This window comes from Megascapheus bottae, chromosome 11 (genome assembly GCF_031878675.1).
Source record: "Megascapheus bottae isolate mThoBot1 chromosome 11, mThoBot2.hap1, whole genome shotgun sequence".
In the NCBI taxonomy this organism is placed as follows: domain Eukaryota; kingdom Metazoa; phylum Chordata; class Mammalia; order Rodentia; family Geomyidae; genus Megascapheus; species Megascapheus bottae.
The window spans coordinates 47,682,658-47,702,350 of record NC_143519.1 but is presented as its reverse complement, the minus strand read 5'-3'; the positions used below and the strand labels follow the sequence as shown (position 1 = coordinate 47,702,350).

The following is a 19,693-nucleotide window of genomic DNA, read 5'->3' as shown; positions in this document are numbered from 1 at the left end:
GCCCCCTTCCCAGGTCTGCTTCAGGGCAGTCAGAGGTGTTGTCTTCACCAAGGCTGTGATCTGTCTTGTGGGGCCCTCAGGAAGCAGAAAGGGGGTTAACTTTCATACTTGTTGTTTACTCTCCCTAGTTGCCTAGGTTATTATTTTTTTTCCCTCTGATTCTCCCTCAGCCTGGCTGCCTAATGGACTATAGCTAGTGGAACCCAATGTGTTCATTGGGTTAGTTCCAAAGACATGGTGTGATGTAACAGAAACAGAATGGGATTTGGAATACAGAACTTTGGAGTCAAGTTCAAGGCAGATGAATCCAGACTATAGACGTAAAGAAGTCAAAAGGTGGCTGGGCTTACTGAGACAGGAAAGTTTCTGAGTGATAGCTCTATCCTTTTGGGGTGATGGTTACAAAAGTGTATACAGATGGAACATTTGTAATCTCAATATATCAAATCAGAAATGCTCTGAAATATTTACAATGCCCACATAACTCTGTAAGTAGAAATTTGCACCCTCAATTTCATGGGACAGTGAAAGAGTAGGTGTGCTAATAAATGTGTAAACACCTTTGGGTTATTATGTATATAAGCTAAATATGAAAATAAATGCATTTCATGTTTAAATTCGGGTCCATCTCTAAGACATTATATATATATATATATATATTTCCAGAAAAAACATAAATCTAAAACACTTGTAGTCCCAGGCACTTTGGAAAAAGGATACCCAACCTGTACCTTTGTCAAAATTCATCAAAATGAGCACAAAGTCTCTGCCTCCTTACATTTGTGATATCTGGGCTTTTCTTCCCTCCCTCCCTCCCTCCATCCCTCCTTCTCTCCTTCCCTCCTTCTGTCCCTCCTTCCTTCCCTCCCTCCTTCCCATCCCTCCTAATTGGCAAGCACTATATCACTTCAGCCATACCTTCAGACATTTTTCTTTTGGTCTGTTTTCTAGGGAGATTCTGTCTCTGCCTCTCAAGTAGCTGAGATTACAGGCTTGAGCTACCATTTCCAGTCTCTGAATTTCCTTGTCTCTAAAATAGAAATAGCACTTAGACTTGTGCTATTGATGCAGGAAACACTAAATAAGTCCAGGCTGGTCAGAATGCATTCTTTGTAGAGCTGGAGGTGTGGGTCAATTGGCAGAGCACTTGAATTCAAATTGCAGTACTGACAATAAAGAGGGATGGAGAGAGAGAAGGAAGGAAAAGCTTTTTGGAGGAATGACTCTGGTAGTAGAGCCATTGCTTAGCAAGTGCAAGGTCCTGTGTTCAAATCCCAGGACTTCCAAGGACGTGCTTTGTAATTTTTAGAGCCTGTATAAGTAGGTGAGTACTATGTAATTGTGTGTGTGTGTGTGTGTGTGTGTGTGTGTGTGTGTGTGTGTGTACGCATGCACACGCTGGTACTGACACTTGATTTCAGGTCCTTAGCACTGTCCCTTCACTTTTTTTCTCTCAAGGTTGGTGCTCTACCACTCGAGCCACACCTCCACTTTGGGCTTTTTGCTGATTAAATATAAGAGTCTCACAGATTTTCCTTCGCAGGTTGGCTTCTAACCACCATCCTCTGAACTCAGCCTCCTGAGTAGCTAGGATTACAGGTGTGAGCCACCAGTGCCTGGCTTCAGCTACCTTCTAGAAAAGACGATTGAGTTGCACCAAGCTTGGCTGTGCCTAGAGACTTCTCTAAGAGATTGGTGTTTATTTATCTATTTTAAGGAGACCCTGGAGATGTCAAAACTGCAGAAAAGCAAATGGAATATGGATTTGCCAGAGAGAGAGAGAGAGAGAAAGAGAGAGAGAGAGACAGAGAGAGAGAGAGAGAGAAAGAGAGAGAAAGACAGAGAGAGAGAGAGAGAGAGAAAGACAGAGAGAGAGAGAGAGCGCAGGCTGGAAGGGAACAGCTGGCAGCTGGGTCTGATGGGCGCCAAGAGGGAGTTGCTAAATGACTGTGAGAGAATCGTGACTGGTGGATGCAGGGAGTTAAAAAAAAATCACATCTTGCCAAACAAATTGGGTCACATTCAAGATGGAGTTCGTCACTGCACAGAGCTAGGAAGGTGGTTTCAGGTTGAAAGCAAAAGGTTTGGGGAGCATGGTGACAGCTGGAAGTGGCAAAGGCCTCTGGGGCCTTTAACTGATAGTTAAGTAAAAACTCTGGCATCTGATTGGTATTTGGGGTGGGGTTTGAAATTGATGTGTATTCCTAAAAACAGTCTTTTTTTTTTTTTTGCCAGTCCTGGGCTTAAGCTCAGGGCCTGAGCACTGTCCTTGGACTTTCTCAAGGCTAGAGCTCTACCACTTGAGCCTCAGCACCACTTCTGGCTTTTTTCTATGTATGTGGTACCGAGGAATCGAACCCGGGTCTTCATGCATGCTAGACAAGCACTTTAACCACTAGGCCAAACTCCCGGCCCTAAAAACAGTCTTAAACTTTAGGTATGAACTGAGAACATAGTGCATAGCACACTGATTTTTTTTTTTCCCTTTAAGAAAAATCCTAGAAGCTAAGCCAGTCCAGAGAAGCAGGAAGATCAAAGTGGAGTTTACCTTCCCATTTCCAGCAAGAAGAGATGACCACCGGAACGGGGCCAACATTCTCCTTGCGTAAGAGGCAACTCAAAAGATGCTTTTGGTGGTTTCTATGAACTAACTAAAAGTCCCCCAACTTTGTATTTGTTCCCTTAGAGCTGAGCCATTCTCAGTGGCCGTCCCTTTGCCATTACCTTGTATGCAGGAGGAAAGAGAAGATTCAGGTAAGCATTTTGTGTGCAAGGCAAACCACCCCTCCAACAGGCAATGTCTTCTCATCATCCTAAAGAACACAGCCCCAAACTCAAGAGACTGCCTAGCTCCTATTCTGTTCCAGTAATAGAATAATAACAATTGTCCACAAATGTACAGAAAAAGGCTGAGCCAGATACAGTCACCTGGGCCACCCCTGTGACTGGGCTGTTTTTATCATGCATGTCTTTCTCTCTCCCTGCCCCTAATTCTCCCTATTTAACCTGAAATTAATGTCTGTACCTCTGAAGATGGCTGGAGATGTACTAAAGGGCTGTCTCCTCATGGCTGTCATTGACTAAATCTCCTTTCTCTGCCTTCACCATATTTCTTTGCTTGGGTTATGAGGATGAGTGGTCTGACCTAACTTGGGACTCCTGGACTTTGGGCCTAGGGTCTGAAAACCAGCTTCAAATGCGTCAGACACAGTCTTTTCAATTTAGAGTCCTTTAATTTCACACAACACAATCCGATACAGTGATTGAATGATGTCCAAGTCAAACCTAAAACAAAACCACTAAAAGAAAGTTAAATTAGGGGGAAGACTTAACAGGAAGAAATACTGTACAAGAGAAATCCGATGTGTGAAATTTTGATATTTTCTCCTCATTATAAAAGTTTCAATGCTCTCTTCTGGGTATATCTGCCAAGAAATGTGATGGTGGTGGAGGGGTTGATGGGGAGGGGGGAAGAAATGCACTGTTTTGATTCTATTACTGTAAAAGCTGCTTTGAGTGAGAAAAATCAGTCGTGGTTTCAACAATGGCCCAGGTTATAAAATTAGAGCCTTATACCACCCAAACAGAGAAAAATATCTTCACCAACATTATTATTATTATTATTATTATTATTATTATTATTCAAGTACTGGGGTTTGAACTCAAAGGTTCTCTCTCCTTCCTTTTTTCCCACTCAAGACTGGTAGTCTATCCCTTGAGCCACAACTCTACTTTTAGCACTTCTGCTGATTAATTAGAGAGAAGAGCCTCACAGATTTTTTTTTGCTAGTGCTGGCTTCAAACCTTGATCCTCAGACCACAGCCTCCTGAGTAGCTACTATTAAAGGGGTTAGCCAATGGTGCCTGCTCATCTAAATTTACCTTAATGTAGTTTCTTATTACACCACCATACTTGCCTTCTCTGGGCATGCCACAGCTTCTGATGCTGCTACCTCTCTTTCCTACTGGAACAAAAGAGGGCTCTGGGGAAGAAGAGTGGGGGAGGCATGGTGAGAAAGCAGGATGTCTTAGACTCCTGCTACTTGTGACTGACAGAGGACACCATTGGACAATGACAGATGCCTGGCATGGGCACACTGGTGCCAATACAGACTGAAGTATGCCTACTTTGGGAAGAGATTTCTCCACTCACGTCTTCCTCTCACTGGAAATCTATGCCTTAAACAAACACCCTCCCATCTGCTAGCCTCTCCTCTACCCCGACTGCAGCCCCAAATTCTAGCTCTCTACCACTCTGTGAATGAGCACACAGTATGTGGGGCCGGGCCCTTTACAGCCTGGCATGGACTCCATCTGTTTCCTGACGGCTGTCTCTTCCTGGTTTTCAGGAATGCTTGAAGATGCAATTGGTCTCCTTTATTTTGGTAGTGCTGTGGTCTGACTCCAGGATCTGTGCTTGCTAGGCAAGTGCTCTAGCATATGAGTCATAGTCCCAGTCCTTTGGCTTGCTGCTTGTTTTTCAGATAGGGTCTGGTGCTTTTGCCTGAGGAGATGGCCTTAGCCAGACAGATTTAGGATTTCATATTAAGACTAGTCTTCTAAGTCTGCAGGTGGACTCCTTGCAGTCTTCTACCTTTCACACTGATGCCAAACACAATTAAACAGATCAAACCAAACATGATCATTGGCTAAAGTTTCTGAGGCTTATCATTTGGAAACGCCTGTTTTCTGTAGAGTTAGACAGAGCAGATTGAATGATTTTCCTACAGAAAACACACATCCCTAATTTTGGACAATAAGAAGGTCCTTAGCCCCACCCCCCATAAGGCTTTAAGCGGAGGGCGTGGTCTTCCTTAACTCCTCAGGTTGCATTCATCCAAAAGGTAAGAGATCAGCTAAGCTTCCCACTTTGGGGGAGTGGAAATAGGGTCCCAGTAGCTGTAGGAAAGGAGGAGCTAGAAATTCCCACAAGTTCCTAGGCTTTTGCCTCGCGGGGTTTCTTCTGTAGGGACTTAAACTCTGACTAGCTTTGAGAAATGGGGGCTGATTCAGGCACTTAGCTGGGGTTCATCAGCACACCTGGCTCTGAGGGCCCAGTGGGCCTCTATTATCTTTCTTTCTTCCTTCCCTATACTTGAACTCAGAGCCTCCCACTCTCCATTCGCTTTTTCACTTAAGGTTGATGCTTTACTTCTTGAACCACCCCTCCATTTTTGCTGGTTAATTGGAGATAAGAATCTCCCAAATTTAAAGCCTAGGCTGGCTGGTTCTCAGCCTCCAGAGCAGCTAGGATTACAGTGCCTAGCCAGGCCTAGTCTCTCTATTTCCTCCCTGTGGGAGCTGTGGTCCTCGCCATTTTTAGCTTAATTCCATCAGGATGAATAGACAAAAACACTTCCTTGGAGCCTAGAGTATGGGGTCCCCCAGGGAGGAAGAAAGGGGCTTCTCATGAATAGGAGAAAAAAAGGACGGTCTATTAGGGCAATCCTCAGTTTAAAGGGGCATAGGCTGGGCTAGGGTGAAAAGAGAGCTGGAAGGGGAGGCAGAGTGGGTGGGGCTCTGCAGGAAGAGCTTGCAGGCATTTACTTGTGAGAGGGATGTTTAAAAAGTTTAGCAGGCAGAGTCTGGTGGTCACAGCTGTCACATGTAACCTCCATCCCTGACTCAAGTCCTGCCTGGCAGTGTGGGGTCTTAGGGTACAGCTGGCAGGGGGAGGCTCTGTCATCACAGTTTCCACTTTCCAAATACCAGCTCTGTCATTTGACAGCCATCAATCAGGAAGCCCAAGTGACAACAGAGATGTGGCTTATGTTACCTGGAGGTCTGGCTTCTTCTTCTTTCTACCCTTGGCTTTTGGGGAAGCAACAGGGAAAGGTGAGGTGCCTGTCTTACTTTCACTTCTGAGTTTCACAGTTGAAAACTTCTGTTCTGTTGAGGATGGGGATGGCATATGCATAGTTTACAAAGGTTTAGAAACCTTATTAGAAACTCTTGAGTTAGCTTCAGCTCCAGTGACTGCTGTCCATGCAAGTCAACCAGTGTCATAAATTTACTTGTCCAGGTGCTTTTTGCAGTAATAATTGAAATGATATATATATTTTTTGCCAGTTGTGGAGCTTAAGCTCAGGGCCTGAGCACTGTCCTTGGACTTTTCTCAAGGCTGGAGCTCTACCCTTGAGCCACAGCACCACTTTCAGCTTTTTTCTATGTATGTGGTGCCGAGGAATCGAACCCTGTGCTAGGCAAGCACTGTATCACTAGGCCAAACTCCTGGCCCCTGAAGTAATATATTTAAAGAAATATGTTTATTTTTTTGTGCCAATACTAGGGCTTCAACTCAGGGCCTCACGCTCCAATGTAGGCTTGTATGTGTGTGTGTGTGTACAATCTTGGCCTTCTACCACCTGAACCACGCATCCACTTCAAGATTTTTTTCCTGGTTAATTGGGGATAAGAGTCTCCCAGACTTTATTGTCCAGGCTGGCTTTGAACTGTGATCCTCATATATCAGCTTTCTGAGTAGCTAGGATTACAGGCGCAAGCCACCAGTGCTCAGTGAGAGCTATGTTTTTGTTTGTTTGTTTGTTTTTAATTGCTTTAGCTCTGGAATCTCCTGTTTCACTGCTGTGCAAGCTGAGGGGTAGCTTTTTCCTCCTCATTACAAAATGCTACTCCCTCACCTCCCTGCAGAATTCCTCATTTCTTAATGAGCCTTGCCATCATTTGAGGAGAAACTACAAAAGAAAAATACTCCCAATCAAACCATGCTGAGACACTTTCTCATCACATCGACTACAAGCTGTGTTCTGATTTTTGGAGATGTTAAAATGGGGAAAATGTGCTTTTAGAATATTATTACAGGAGGATGAAATATGAGGATCATAATTGCAAGCCAGTCCAGGCAAAAAAAAAAGTCTGTGAGATTCCGTCTCCAATTAATCAGCACAAAAACTGGACTGGAAGTATGGCTAAAGTGGTAGAGCACCAGCTCTGAGCAAGAGAAAAGTCTTGGCCTCAAGCCCCTATACTGGAATCTAAAAATTATGAACTTTGGAACATCCATCACCACTTCTCATAAAATCTTCTGATCAGAATTTGCACCATGTGGGGCCGGGAGTTTGGCCTAGTGGTAGAGTGCTTGCCTAGCATGCACGAAGACCCTGTTTCAATTCCTCGGTACCCCATATACATAGCAAAAAGCTGGAAGTGGTGCTGAGGCTCAAGTGGTAGAGCTCTAGCCTTGAGAAAGCCCAAGGACAGTGCTCAGGCCCTGAGCCCAAGCCCAGGACTGGCAAAAAAAAAAAAAAAAAAAAGAAAAAAAAAGAATTTGCATCATATAAGTGCTGTGACTATGTAAATACTGTTCATAGTAAATTGTGATTACATTTCTTTCCTCTTGATGATGAAACTGGCTTCAATTCTCAGAGCATCTATTTATGATTACATCTCTGCTCATGAATATTGTTTCCCTTCAGGAATTAACAATTGCCTTTTCCTTTGAATTGTTTTGGTGTTTCTGAGTAATTCCTCCTCAAGCTTTTCTCAAGATGATGCATACATGAATCATCTCTTAAGGCCTTTTTCCTCCCTGAGGCAACATCTTCCTGGTACAGTCATCTTGACTTAAAATTAGGCTGGTGGAGCCAGGCCCTGGTGGCTCATGCCTCGAATCCTAGCTACTCAGGAGGTTTAGCTCTGAAGATCCACGTTTGAAGCCAACCTGGGCAGGAAAGTCTGTGAGACTCTTATCTCAACTAAATTACTCCAAAAGCTGGAAGGGGGATTGTGGCTCAAGTGGTAGAGCCCTAGACTTCAGCAAAAAGCTCCGGACAGTACTCAGACCTTGGGGTCAAGCCTCAAAACCAACACCAAACAAACAAACAAGCAAAAAAAAAAATCAGGCTAAAGAAGGTTGTAAGAGTGTGTGTGTGTGTGTATTCCCTACCTACCTAAGAATGAATATGATAGGCTTCATTCCAGTTTAAGATAGGTCAACAAACAGTTCCGGAAACAATAGATGTTAATTCACCAACCCAGACTAGTAAACCCTGCCCTGGAGGTCAGATGTAATTGTAAACCTCCCTGACCCTTGGGCAATGACTCTGCCTGTGGGGTGGTTCTAGAGAGGAAGGGAGAAGGGGCCCTGGAGCACTAAAGCCCTCAAGCAACTTTCACTTCAATAAAAACTTGAGAGTTAAAAAGACATCCTTCTTTAGTGACTCACACCTGTAGCCTGTAATCTTAGCTACTCAGGAGGCTGAGGGTCTGAGGATTTCAGTTTGAAGCCAGCCAAGTAGAAAAGTAAGAGAGAGACTATTATCTCCAATTAACCTTCAAAAGGCTGAAATGGTAGATTCCTTTTTTTTTTTTTTGCCAGTCCTGGGCTTGAGCTCAGGGCTTGAGCACTGTCCTTGGACTTTCTCAAGGCTAAAGCTCTACCACTTGAGCCTCAGCACCACTTCCAGCTTTTTTCTATGTATGTGGTACCGAGGAATCAAACGCGGGTCTTCGTGCATGCTAGGCAAGCACTTTAACCACTAGGCCAAACTCCCGGCCTGGAATGGTAGATTCCTATCTTGAGCAAAAAGCTAAGGGACAGTGCCCAGGCACCAGGTTCAAGTCCTACTACCATATATACATATATATTCACACATATATACAATCTCTGATAATTAAATAATCAATTCTAAGAATTTGATAATCGGCTGTAGTAAGTCAGTACCATCTGGCTCTAAAATACCATTGCATTTAGGCTTTTCAAATGATCCTACTGTATTTTTAGTATATTTTTAAAAGTTTTCTTATCACTGTTATTGCCAGTTCTGGGGTTTGAAATCACTGCCTCATTCTTTGTCTCAGCTTGCAGCTCTGCTCCAGCTTTTTGCTAGTTAATTGGAGGTAAAGATCTTATAGACTTTACTGCCTGATCTAGTTTCAAAGCTAGATCCTCATATTTCAGCCTCCTGAGCAGCTAGAATTCACGCATGAGCCACTGATGTATTATTAATGAACTTTTCCAAACTGCCGCTCTGCAGATGACCTAGCCTTGTGTGTTGCTAAATCCATGGCAATCCAGCCAAAAATCACTTGTGCAGAAGGATAGTGCATCCTTGCTTCATTTGAGGGTGAAGTAGAAAGGTTGAGATCAGGTGGGGCGCAGGTAGGTGAGGGGGCAAGCAGGTGATGCTCAGAAGAACACCAGCCCCCTAGCCAAGAGTTCTCACCAAGAGAAGCCATAATTGCACCCACCTTTCTTGTTCTAAGCTGATCAAAAGTTCCCTGTGTTTCCTAGCATTTCTCTGAAGTGCTGCCAAAGAGCTTCTTCTCTAAACACGTATGACCACGCAGGCTCTGTTTAATAACACCAGCTGGCACATAGAGCCTTTCATAAGTGCAAAGCATCTTACCCACAATGCGTCACTCAATCTCAGCTCACCTCAGGGCGGGCGGAGAAGGGAGTGTGTCTACAGCAAAAATAGCTCAGCAAAGCTATACAGGGTGGTGCATGTTATAATTCTGGTACTCCAGAAGTCAGAGGATCATGAATTCAAGGCCAGTCTAGATTGCCTAGCAAGATCCTGTTCTCTCTTCCTCCACCATAAAAAAAGCCAAGAAACATAAACAAATGACAACAGCAAAAAAACCAATATCAGAACCTTGAACACTTTGTTCTGTTTTCTTTGTTTCTTTTCTCTCTCTCTCTCTCTCTCTCTCTCTCTCTCTCTCTCTCTCTCTCTCTCTCTCTCTCTCTCTCTCTTTTTTTTTTTTTTGCCATTCCTGGGGCTTGAACTCAGGGCCTGAGCACTGTCCTTGGGCCTTCTCAAGGCTAGAGCTCTGCTACTTGAGCCACAACACCACTTCTGGCTTTTTTCTAAATATGTGGTACCAAGAAATAGAACCTAGGTCTCTGTGCATGCTAGGCAAGCACTCTACCACTAGGCCAAACTCTTGGCCTCTTTATTCTTTTTCTGCCTCTATCTACTCTAGTAGAGAATGGTCTGGCTTGCTTGAAATACCAAGATCTTTTAAGTTCCTAACCTGTATGATTCTGGTTTTGACCTTTCTGGACCTTCCTCAGCTTCTTCTGTGTGTAATGCCCATGTCAAGTTTGAGCTCTGTGTTGAGCTGATAACAAAAGCATTAGGAATGCTGTTCTGTAGCCTCACTGAATCTTTCTTCCCTCCCTCCCTTTCTCCTTCCCTACCTTCCTTCCTCTCTTCCTTGAGCTAGTATTGAGGCTTGAACTCAGACCTTGTACTCGTGTAATTTTTTCTCTCAAGGTTAATGCTCCACCACTTGAGCCCCACCTCTATTTTCTACATTTTTTTATTGATCAATTGGAGAAAAGTCATATAGCATTTTCTGTCCAGGCTAGCTTCAGGCCATGGTTCGTAGAGCTCATGCTCCCAAATAGCTAGGATTATAGGAGTGAGCCACAGGCACATTCATTCTTTCAACAAGTCTAGTTGATTGTCTTCTGTCAACCTCAGTGTTAAAGCATTCTCACAAACCAGATACTATATAATCTTAGCTACTCAGGAGGCTGAGATCAGAGGATCTTGGTTCAAAACCAGCCCAGTACAAAAGTCTGTGAGACTCTTATCTCTAATTAACTACCAGAAAACCAGAAGTGGCGATTTGGCTCAAGCGGCAGTAGAAGAGCTCAGGGACAGGACCAGGCCCAGAGTTCAAGTCCCATGACTTTCAGAAAAGAAAAGTAGCCTTACAGTCAAATCTCTAGAAGACTATGAAGAGTGGCAGAGTGGCACAGACTCTTCTACTCTTCTCTGCCCTTGTATAAGTGTGTTACATATATATGTATATATATAAATATATACATATATATATATAACATTACTGTGTTGTTTAGGAATAAGGACAATCACAGAATGTCTGTATATGTACAATATAAATATAATTTTGTGTACAAAATTTTGAATATGTATATGTATATATGTATGTATGCATGTATATACATGTGCATATACATATGTGTGTATTTTTTAAAATACAGTATCATGATTTGAACTCCCAGCCATATACTTGGTAGGTAGATGCCTTATAACCTGAGTTACACCCCCAGCTCTTTTTGTTTTTAGGTTATTTGTCCAGAATGCCCGAGGCTGTCCTGGGACAATTGCTTTCTACCTTTGCTTCCTACATAGCTGAGATTACTGGCAAGGAACACCATGTCTGGCTTGTTGGTTGAGATGGAGTCTCACTAACATACATACATACATACATACATACATACATACATACATACATACATACATACATTTATTTAGGCCAGTTCTGGGGCTTGAACGCAAGACCTGGGCACTGTCCTTGAGCTTTCTCAAAGCTAGCACTCTACCACTTGAGCCACAGCACCACTTCCAGCCTTTTCTGTATGTGGTACTGAAGAATCAAACTTAGGGCTTTGTGTGTGCTAGGCAGGTAATCTACTACGAGGGCACACTCCCAGCCTCATCACTAACGTTTTACTCTGGCTGCTTTACTGTGACTCTTCTGATCTTCACATTCAGAGTAGCTGGAATTACAGGTGTGAGTCACAACATTCAGCCTGTTTTTGAGTAGTTTTGATCCGCTGCTGGTTGAATTTATAGATACGGAATGCTTAGCTACGGAAAACTAGCTGTGCATGTTACAAGAATAGATAATATAGTAAGTATTACGACTTTTTTTTTTTTGCCAGTCCTGGGCTTGGGCTCAGGGCTTGAGCACTGACCTTAGGCTTTCTCAAGGCTAGAGCTCTACCACTTGAGCCTCAGCACCACTTCCAGCTTTTTGCTATGTATGTGGGCTACCGAGGAATTGAACCCTGGTCTTCGTGCATGCTAGGCAAGCACTCTACCACTAGGCCAAACTCCCTGCCCCAGTATTACGACTTTTAAAAATCAAATATATTATGAGCCTGTGTTTATGTCATTAATGTGTCAAAATTACCATTTAAAATAATCACATAGGGGTGGGAGGAGGGAAAGTGAGAGAAAAACATGGGAAGGGGTAACAATGTTCGAGAAGTAATGAACTCACTTCCTTATGAATGTAACAGTAACCCCAACGTAGATCACTCTGACAATAAAATTTAAAGGAAAGAAAAGAAATTAAAGCAATAAAATTAGTCACTAAAATTTTAAAAAATGATTGCATGGTACTCTTTTATTTTGTTTGTTATTGTTTTTGCCAGTTCTGGGGCTTAAACTCAGGGCTTAGGTACTGTCCCTGAACCTCTTTGGGTTCAAAGCTAGTTCTCTACCACTTGAGCCACAACACCACTTCTCAATTTTTCTGAGTAGTTTATTGGAGGTAAGAGTCTTAAGGACTTTTCTGCCTGTGCTGGCTTCAAACCATGATCCTTAGATATCAGACTCCTGAGTAGCTAGTATTATAGACATGAGCCACCGGAGCCTGGCGACATGGTATTCTATTTTATAAATGTTACAATTATTATGGAACATAAACTTGTTCTCATATCTCTATTACAAGTAGTACTATGGCCAGGTGCGGTGGCTCACACATGTAATCCTAGCTACTCAGTGTTGGGAGCTGAGTGTGGGGTCAGGCTGGCCCATGGATCTGCATCCCTGAGTAAGATAGCCACACAGAGAAACGAGCTGTCATTTATGACGCCAGGCCTATGAACTTTGAGCTACATCTCAATATTGTGAATCACTTTCTGCTGAGACTTGATTATTAATGTAACACCTGACAGGTTCTTGTTTTGTAGAGACTATATACAACCGGAACTGGAAATTAACGGGCGCTGCGGTCTTGAGCTTGCGGCCTTAGGCTGTCGTCTTGGGCTATATAGCCCTCCCGACCCCATCTGCTACTTGTCTTGTCTTTTCTCATCCTCACCCCCCTAAATCAGGTATCCTGCCTTGCTGCTGGCTGGCTCCGGCAACTCAGGAGGCTGAGATCTGAGGATTGTGGTTCAAAGCCAGCCTGGGCACTAAAGTCCATGACATTCTTATCTCCAATTAACCACTAGAAAACCAGAAGTGGTACTGTGGCTCAAAGGGTAGTATGGTAGCCTTGAGCTGAAGAGCTCAGGGATGGTGCCCAGGCTCAGAGTTCAAGCCCCATGACCGACCAAAAAAATGCTTATGGCTAAATATTTATATCTGTTTTGTCTTTACTTTCTCTCCTCCCCACCCCACAGTCCTGGGGCTTGTACTCTGGGCCTGGGTGCTATCCTGGAGCTTTCTCAAGGCTAGCACTCTAACACTTGAGCCACAGCATGAGTTCCAGCTTTTCTGTGTATGTGGAACTGAAGACCTGAACCTAGGGCTTTGTGTAGACATTCTACCACTAGGCCACGTGCAAACATTCTACCACTAGGCCATGCTCCCAGCCTTTTCTTTACCTTTTTCCCCTTAAGATAAATTAGTAAAAGAGAATGGTTGGGTAAAAGTATATACATATATATATATTATATATATATGTATGTTTTATTTTATTTTAATTATTCTAATAATTTCACTAAGCATATCTTTTAAAAGACTCTCCTATAGATTGCCAAACTGCCTTCCAGAGAGGTTTACTAGTCTATGCACATTGAAATTTATTAGCATGCATATTTCCGTATATCCTGTCAGATCATCTGTAATACTTTAAAAAAAAATGGTCTTGGCCTGTTACTTACATGAGAGACACAAAGATTTTCTTTTTGTTTTGTTTTAAACAGTCAAGTTTACATTCAGGAATTCAAAGCAGCTTGGTGGGGCAGAGCTCTAGAAGAGACCAATCCCAGTCAAGGATGGGGAGAGGAAAGAAGCGAACTACACCGCCCCTCCCAGATCACGTTGAGATGAGGGAACACGTGTGTTCAAGATGTAAAAGAGATGTTCAAATGTAAATCCTCACAGGATTTGGCCCTGTAATTATACTTCTGGGAATTTAGCCCAATGAAAAAAAAACATCTTAGAGAATAGAAAAAGCTTATTAACGTAAGTTTTTTAAGGGGGAAAAAGCTTATTAACATATTGGGGCATGCTGTTATATTAGGTATATAAAATTAATTCAACAGAGAAGAAATAGTTTTAAAAAAACTGGAGTGTGTGAACTCGATGGAATAGTATACAGTTGTGAAATTAGTAATTATAAAATCCATGTAGAAACATAGGGATATATTCACAATAATGTTAAGTGTGAAAAGGTTATGCATTTTTTTTTTTTGCCAGTCCTGGGCTTGGGCTCAGGGCCTGAGCACTGTCCTTGGACTTTTTCAAGGATAGCACTCTACCACTTGAGCCTCAGTACCATTTCCAGCTTTTTGCTATGTATGTGGGGTACCGAGGAATCAAACCCGGGTCTTCATGCATGATAGGCAAGCACTCTACCACTGGGCCAAACTCCCAGCCAGGTTATGCATTTTTTTAGCATTTAAAAATACAAGTTAAACCCATGTAGATACAAATAATAAGAAGTGCTGACAGCAGTGATAGAGTATTTGTTTTAGCTCTTTTTATGTTACCATCACGGAATACCAGAGTTGGAGTCATTTATTTTTAAAGTTTAATGGGGGGATGGTGGCTGTGCTTCTGGGGGGATGGTGGCTGTGCTTTGAGAGGGAGTAGAGGCAGGAGGATCTTGAGTTTGAAGCCAGCCTGAACTTCAGTGAGACCATATCTGAAAAAAAAATATACAAATGAGAGGAAAGGAAAGACAAAAGAGAAGAGTAGAGGAGATCGAAGAAGAGAAGATGGAAAGGAAAGTTCAAGGACATTATGCTGGAAAATGTTCTTGTTAGCTTTTGGTGGATCTCCTGTGCTGATCATGTATGGTGAGAAAGTAGATGGGTGATCTAGTTCTATGTGAAGAGAGAATAGGGCCAAGTTCCCTCGATAGCTTTGTGTGTGTGTGTGTGTGTGTGTGTGTGTGTGTGTGTGTGTGTGTGTGTGTGGCTGCCCTGGGGCTTGAACTCAGGGTCTGAGTGCTGTCCCTGACGGTTTTTGTTTTGTTTTGTTTTGTTAAGGTTGTCACTCCACCACTTGAGCCACAACTTTACTTTTGGATTTTTGCCGTTAACTAGTGAGTCCCACAGACTTTTCTACCCAGGCTACATTGAACCATCATGATCTCAGCTTCCCAAAATCTCAGCTTCCCAAGTAGCTAGGATTACAGCATGAGCCACAGGTGTCCAGCTCGCAGGGAGAAATTTCACTTGAAGGCTTTTATGTGATGACAGTGAGAAGTCCTGGGCTTTTGGGGGGTCATTTATTGGAGATAAGAAATCTGATGGACTTTCCTACCTTGGCCTCACATCTCAATGCCCTGAATAGCTAAGATTACAGGTGTGAGCCACTGGCATTCAGCTTTCATTTTGTTTTTGTTTTTCAGGTCCTAGGGCTTGAGCTGAGGGCCTGAGCACTGTCCTTAAGCTTTCTTGAGGCTAGAGCTCTACCACTTGAGCCACAGCACTATTTCTGGCTTTTTCTGTGTATGTGCTACCGAAGAATTGAACCTGGGTCTTAGTGAATGCTAGGCAAGCACTCTACCACTAGGCCAAACTCTCCGTTGTTAAGTGATTTTTCTGGACCTCTTAGTTGACGTTAACATGATGTAGAAAATACCACAAAACTGCAAGCTTCTGCTATGCACTAAAATCAGACCTGTATGGGTCTTGGCCAGAACTTTTCTTTTTTTTTTTTTGGTGCCAGTCCTGAGGCTTGAATTCAGATCTGGGATGTTCCTGAGTTTCTTTTTACCCAAGCTTAGCACTGAACTATTTAAGTCACAGCTCTACTTTGGGCTTTTGGGGGGGGGTCATTTATTGGAGATGAGAAATCTGATAGATTTTCCTACCTTGGTCCTCAAATCTCAGCCTTCTGAGTAGCTAGGATTACAGATGTGAGCCAATGGCATTTTTTCCCTCCCCCAGGTCTTAGGGCTTGAACTCAGGGCTTGGGCACTGTCCTTGAGTCTCTGTGTTCAAGGCAAGGCAAGTACTCTACCACTTGATCCTCAGACACTTTTAGTTTTTTCTGTTTATATGATACTGAGGAATCGTACCCAGGGCTTCATGCATGCTAGGCAAGCACTCTACCACTAAGCCACATTCCCAGCCCCCAACTTTTCTCCTTCCCTCCCTCCCTCCCTCCCTCCCTCCCTCCCTCCCTCCCTCCCTCCCTCCCTCCCTCCCTGCCTTCCTTTCTTCTTTGGTAGTCTTGGGGCTTAAACTCAGGGCCTGGACATTGCCCTTGAGCTTTCTCAAGGCTAGTACTCTACCACTTGAGCCACAGCACCATTTTTGGCCTTTTCTGTGCATGTGGTAGAAGGAACTGAACCCAGGGCTTCCTACATGCTAGGCGAGCCCTCTACCATTAGGTTATACTCTTGGCCCTTTCTCTCTCCCTCCCTCCCTCCCTCCCTCCCTCTCCCCCCCCCCTCTCTCAATGCCTCAGCATTTTTGCATAAGTTTGGAGCTCTACTACTTGGGTTTTAGCTCTACTTCTTGCCCTTTGCTGGTTAATTTGAGATAAAGCGTTCCCATAGACTTATGCATGAGCTGGCTTTGAACAATGATCCTAAGATCTAGTTTACGGTGTGAGTAACCCCCTTGAGACCTTTCTGTCTCCATCTCCTGGGTATTGGAGTGGCAGGCATAACCACCATGCCTGGCTTTATCCCTATGTTATGTTTTTTTTTTTTTAAAAAAAAACTCAGTCTATAGTCTAGTTTTTAAAGCAAAAACCTGAAGTTTATCCCTTGTCAATGTAGTGGTTTGAAGTCCGCCCAGAGAAGACAAGCTGTACTACATTTTGCTTTCTATGACATCAACCAAAATTGTCAATTATATTTGCATTTCCAGGATATCTAACTGCTAGGGACGACTCATAAAGGGTGAGAAAGTGCACTGAATAACTGCAGAGACCCAGGGCCCAACTGATACAGTCCGTGGTTCCAGTCTGCCTACTAAGGCAAGAAAGCAAGCCTCCTTCTCAGGTCTGCCCACACTTCCCATAGAGCCAAAGAGAAAAAGATTTGTTCTTACAGAATCATTTCCCACAGATTCCTTGTTATATTGAGATGCCTTTTCTTTTTCCTCTTCAAAAATCTAGCAGTCACTGCAGCTCCAACAACTGGAGTCATTTCCGCATTTCCAGGCACCCTTGCCAACTTCTCAGGCAGACACATGTGATTTCAAAGGAAACATCTTTGGATGGATGCTCAGTATTAAAGGAGGATTTGCATAGTTAATCAAAAACATGGAAACAGAGATGTTCATTTTTTTTTTTTTGCCAGTTCTGGGACTTGAACTCAGGGCCTGAATACTGTTCTTGGGTTTTCTCAAGGCTAGAGCTTACCACTTCTGGCCATAGTACCACTTCTGGCTTTTTCTATGTATGTGGTACTGAGGAATCAAACCTGGGTCTTAGTGCATGCTAGGCAAACACTCTACCACTAGGCCAAACTCCTGGCCCTTTTTTCTTCTTTAACATTTTAAAATAGTTATTATAAAGGTGGTGTACAGAGGGGTTCTAGTTACGTAAGTCAGGTAAGGAATATATTTCCTTTTGGACCATGTTACCCCTTCTCTCTCTCTTGCTCTTTCTCTCTCTTTTTCCCTCCCTTTCCCGCTCACAAGCTACATAGTGAATTCTCTCTGTAGTGTCTAGTGAGTACCACTGCTGAATTGGTTCATCCTTTCTCCCTCCATTTCTGTGCCTTCCCATACCCGCCCAAAGATATAAATGAGCAAACAAGACCAAAAGAAAAACAGCAACAAAGAAAAACCTCTTGTTCCCAGTTTTTAGAGCTCGTTTCAATAAGTATTATTTTGTATGATCAGAGGCATAGGCACTGAACCTTTCTGTTCCTCTCCTAAGACACAGTTATTTCTAACTAATGTCTGTTCTTTCTAACCCTTCCTACATCTGTCTCCCAGTCTTTGTGAAGGTAGAGAAAAGTCAAGCAGTGATCCAGCCAGCCAGAGTGTTTTTCTGGTTTTGGTTTGCCTTTTGGTAACCAGGACTTGAACACCGAGCCTTTCACTCTCACTCAGCTTTCTTGGTTAGTGCTCTACCACCCAAGCCACATCTTCACTAGCCACAGCTCCACTTGTGGCTTTTTTTGGTGGTTAATTAGAGGTAAGTCTTGTGGACTTCCCTGACGGGCTAACTTTGAACCATGATCCTTAGATGTCAGTTTCCTGTGTAGCTACAATTAGAGGCACAAGTCACCAATGTCTGTGTATATGGCCTGTTTCCAACACTCCCCCTGCCCACCCAAGTAAACTAAGAGTAGTTTTATCTTTTTGTTTGTTTGCTTGTTTTGCGTGTCAGTTCTAGGGCGTAAATTCAGGGCCTGGGCACTGTCCCTGAGTTTTTCTGCTGATAGTTAGCACTCTACCACTTGAGCCATAGCTACAGTACAGGGTGTGTGTGTGTGTGTGTGTGTGTGTGTGTGTGTGTGTGTGTAATTAGAGCTAAGAGTCTCATGGATTTTTCATGCCCAGCTGACTTCAACTGTGATCCTCAAATCTTAGCCTCCATAGTAGCTAGGATTACAGATATGAGCCACTGGCACCAGTGGTTTTACTTTTTTAAGTGGTTGAAAAAAGTCAAAATTAGAATACTATTGTGTAGAATGTGAAAAATCCCCAAATTCAAATTTAAGTAAATATGTAAATAAAGACACTGGAAACTGATCCTTGCTCATTTATTTATGTTAATTTATTACTATCTATGGCTGCCTTTACATGACAATGACAGTAGTGTGGTAGACCCTGTCATGTCATCAAATCCTAAAACAATATTTGCCATCTGGTCTATCCCAAACATACTGGCTGTCCCCTGTCTCAGAGGTTCCCCCTTATTGGAATCTGTCTCCTCATGTTCCCACTGTCATTTATTCTCAATGCCAAGGTGACAAACCACACAGACTTGGTTGATAACAGTAGAGGTGGATCAACTAAGGTCACAGTTGGGGGGCAGAAGGGGACAAGACACTAGAAGGAGGGGGGCATATGGTCTATGGTCTTTTCTTCCTGTCTCTCTCTTTCCCTTTTCTCCTCCCTCCTTTCTTCCCTCCCCTCCCCCCTTCTCATTTTCTTTCTTTTCTTCTTTGTTTGCCAGTCCTGGAGCTTGAATTTAGGACTTTGGTGCTGTTCCTGAATTTTCTTTCTTTCTTTCTTTCTTTCTTTCTTTCTTTCTTTCTTTCTTTCTTTCTCTTTCTTTCTTTCTCTTTCTTTCTTTCTCTTCTTCTTCTTCTTCTTCTTCTTCTTCTTCTTCTTCTTCTTCTTCTTCTTCTTCTTCTTCTTCCTCCTCCTCCTCCTCCTCCTCCTGCTCCTCCTCCTCTTCCTCTTCCAGCTAGCCCTCTACCTCTTGAGCCACAGCTCCATTTCTGACTTTTTTCTTCTGATAGTTAATTAGATATTAGAGTCTTTTGATAGTTAATTAGATATTAGGCCTTTCCTGCATGGCTGCCTTTGAGCCCTGATTTTCAGATCTCAATCTACTGAGTAGCTAAAATTATAGGTATGAGCCACCAATGCCTGGCTTGCAGTCCCATTTCTTTGTAACCATCTTTAGCATGGGAAATTAAATTAAGGCTCGCTGTTTCCTGACTGTGAGGTGTCATTTGAATCTGGGAAACTCAACCAATTGGACAATGAGCATGTGCATCAAGTAGTCCTCCATTTTGCCCATACTTGGGGATATAAAGGAGAATCAGAACAACCAAGGAAGGAATAGGTTGGGTAAGAGAGAGAGGAAAGAAGATC

General features: G+C 43.1%; 1 long non-coding RNA gene across 1 annotated transcript in view; it reads left to right on the top strand.

The window, feature by feature from the left end:
• The first annotated feature begins 414 nt into the window (after window positions 1-414).
• Window positions 415-19,693, top strand: part of LOC150057026 (uncharacterized) — a 41,385-nt gene continuing 22,106 nt past the window's right edge. The window contains exons 1-2 of the long non-coding RNA XR_016537029.1: window positions 415-488; window positions 2,492-2,605. This is a non-coding gene — a long non-coding RNA (uncharacterized LOC150057026). The remainder of the gene's footprint in view (window positions 489-2,491; window positions 2,606-19,693) is intronic.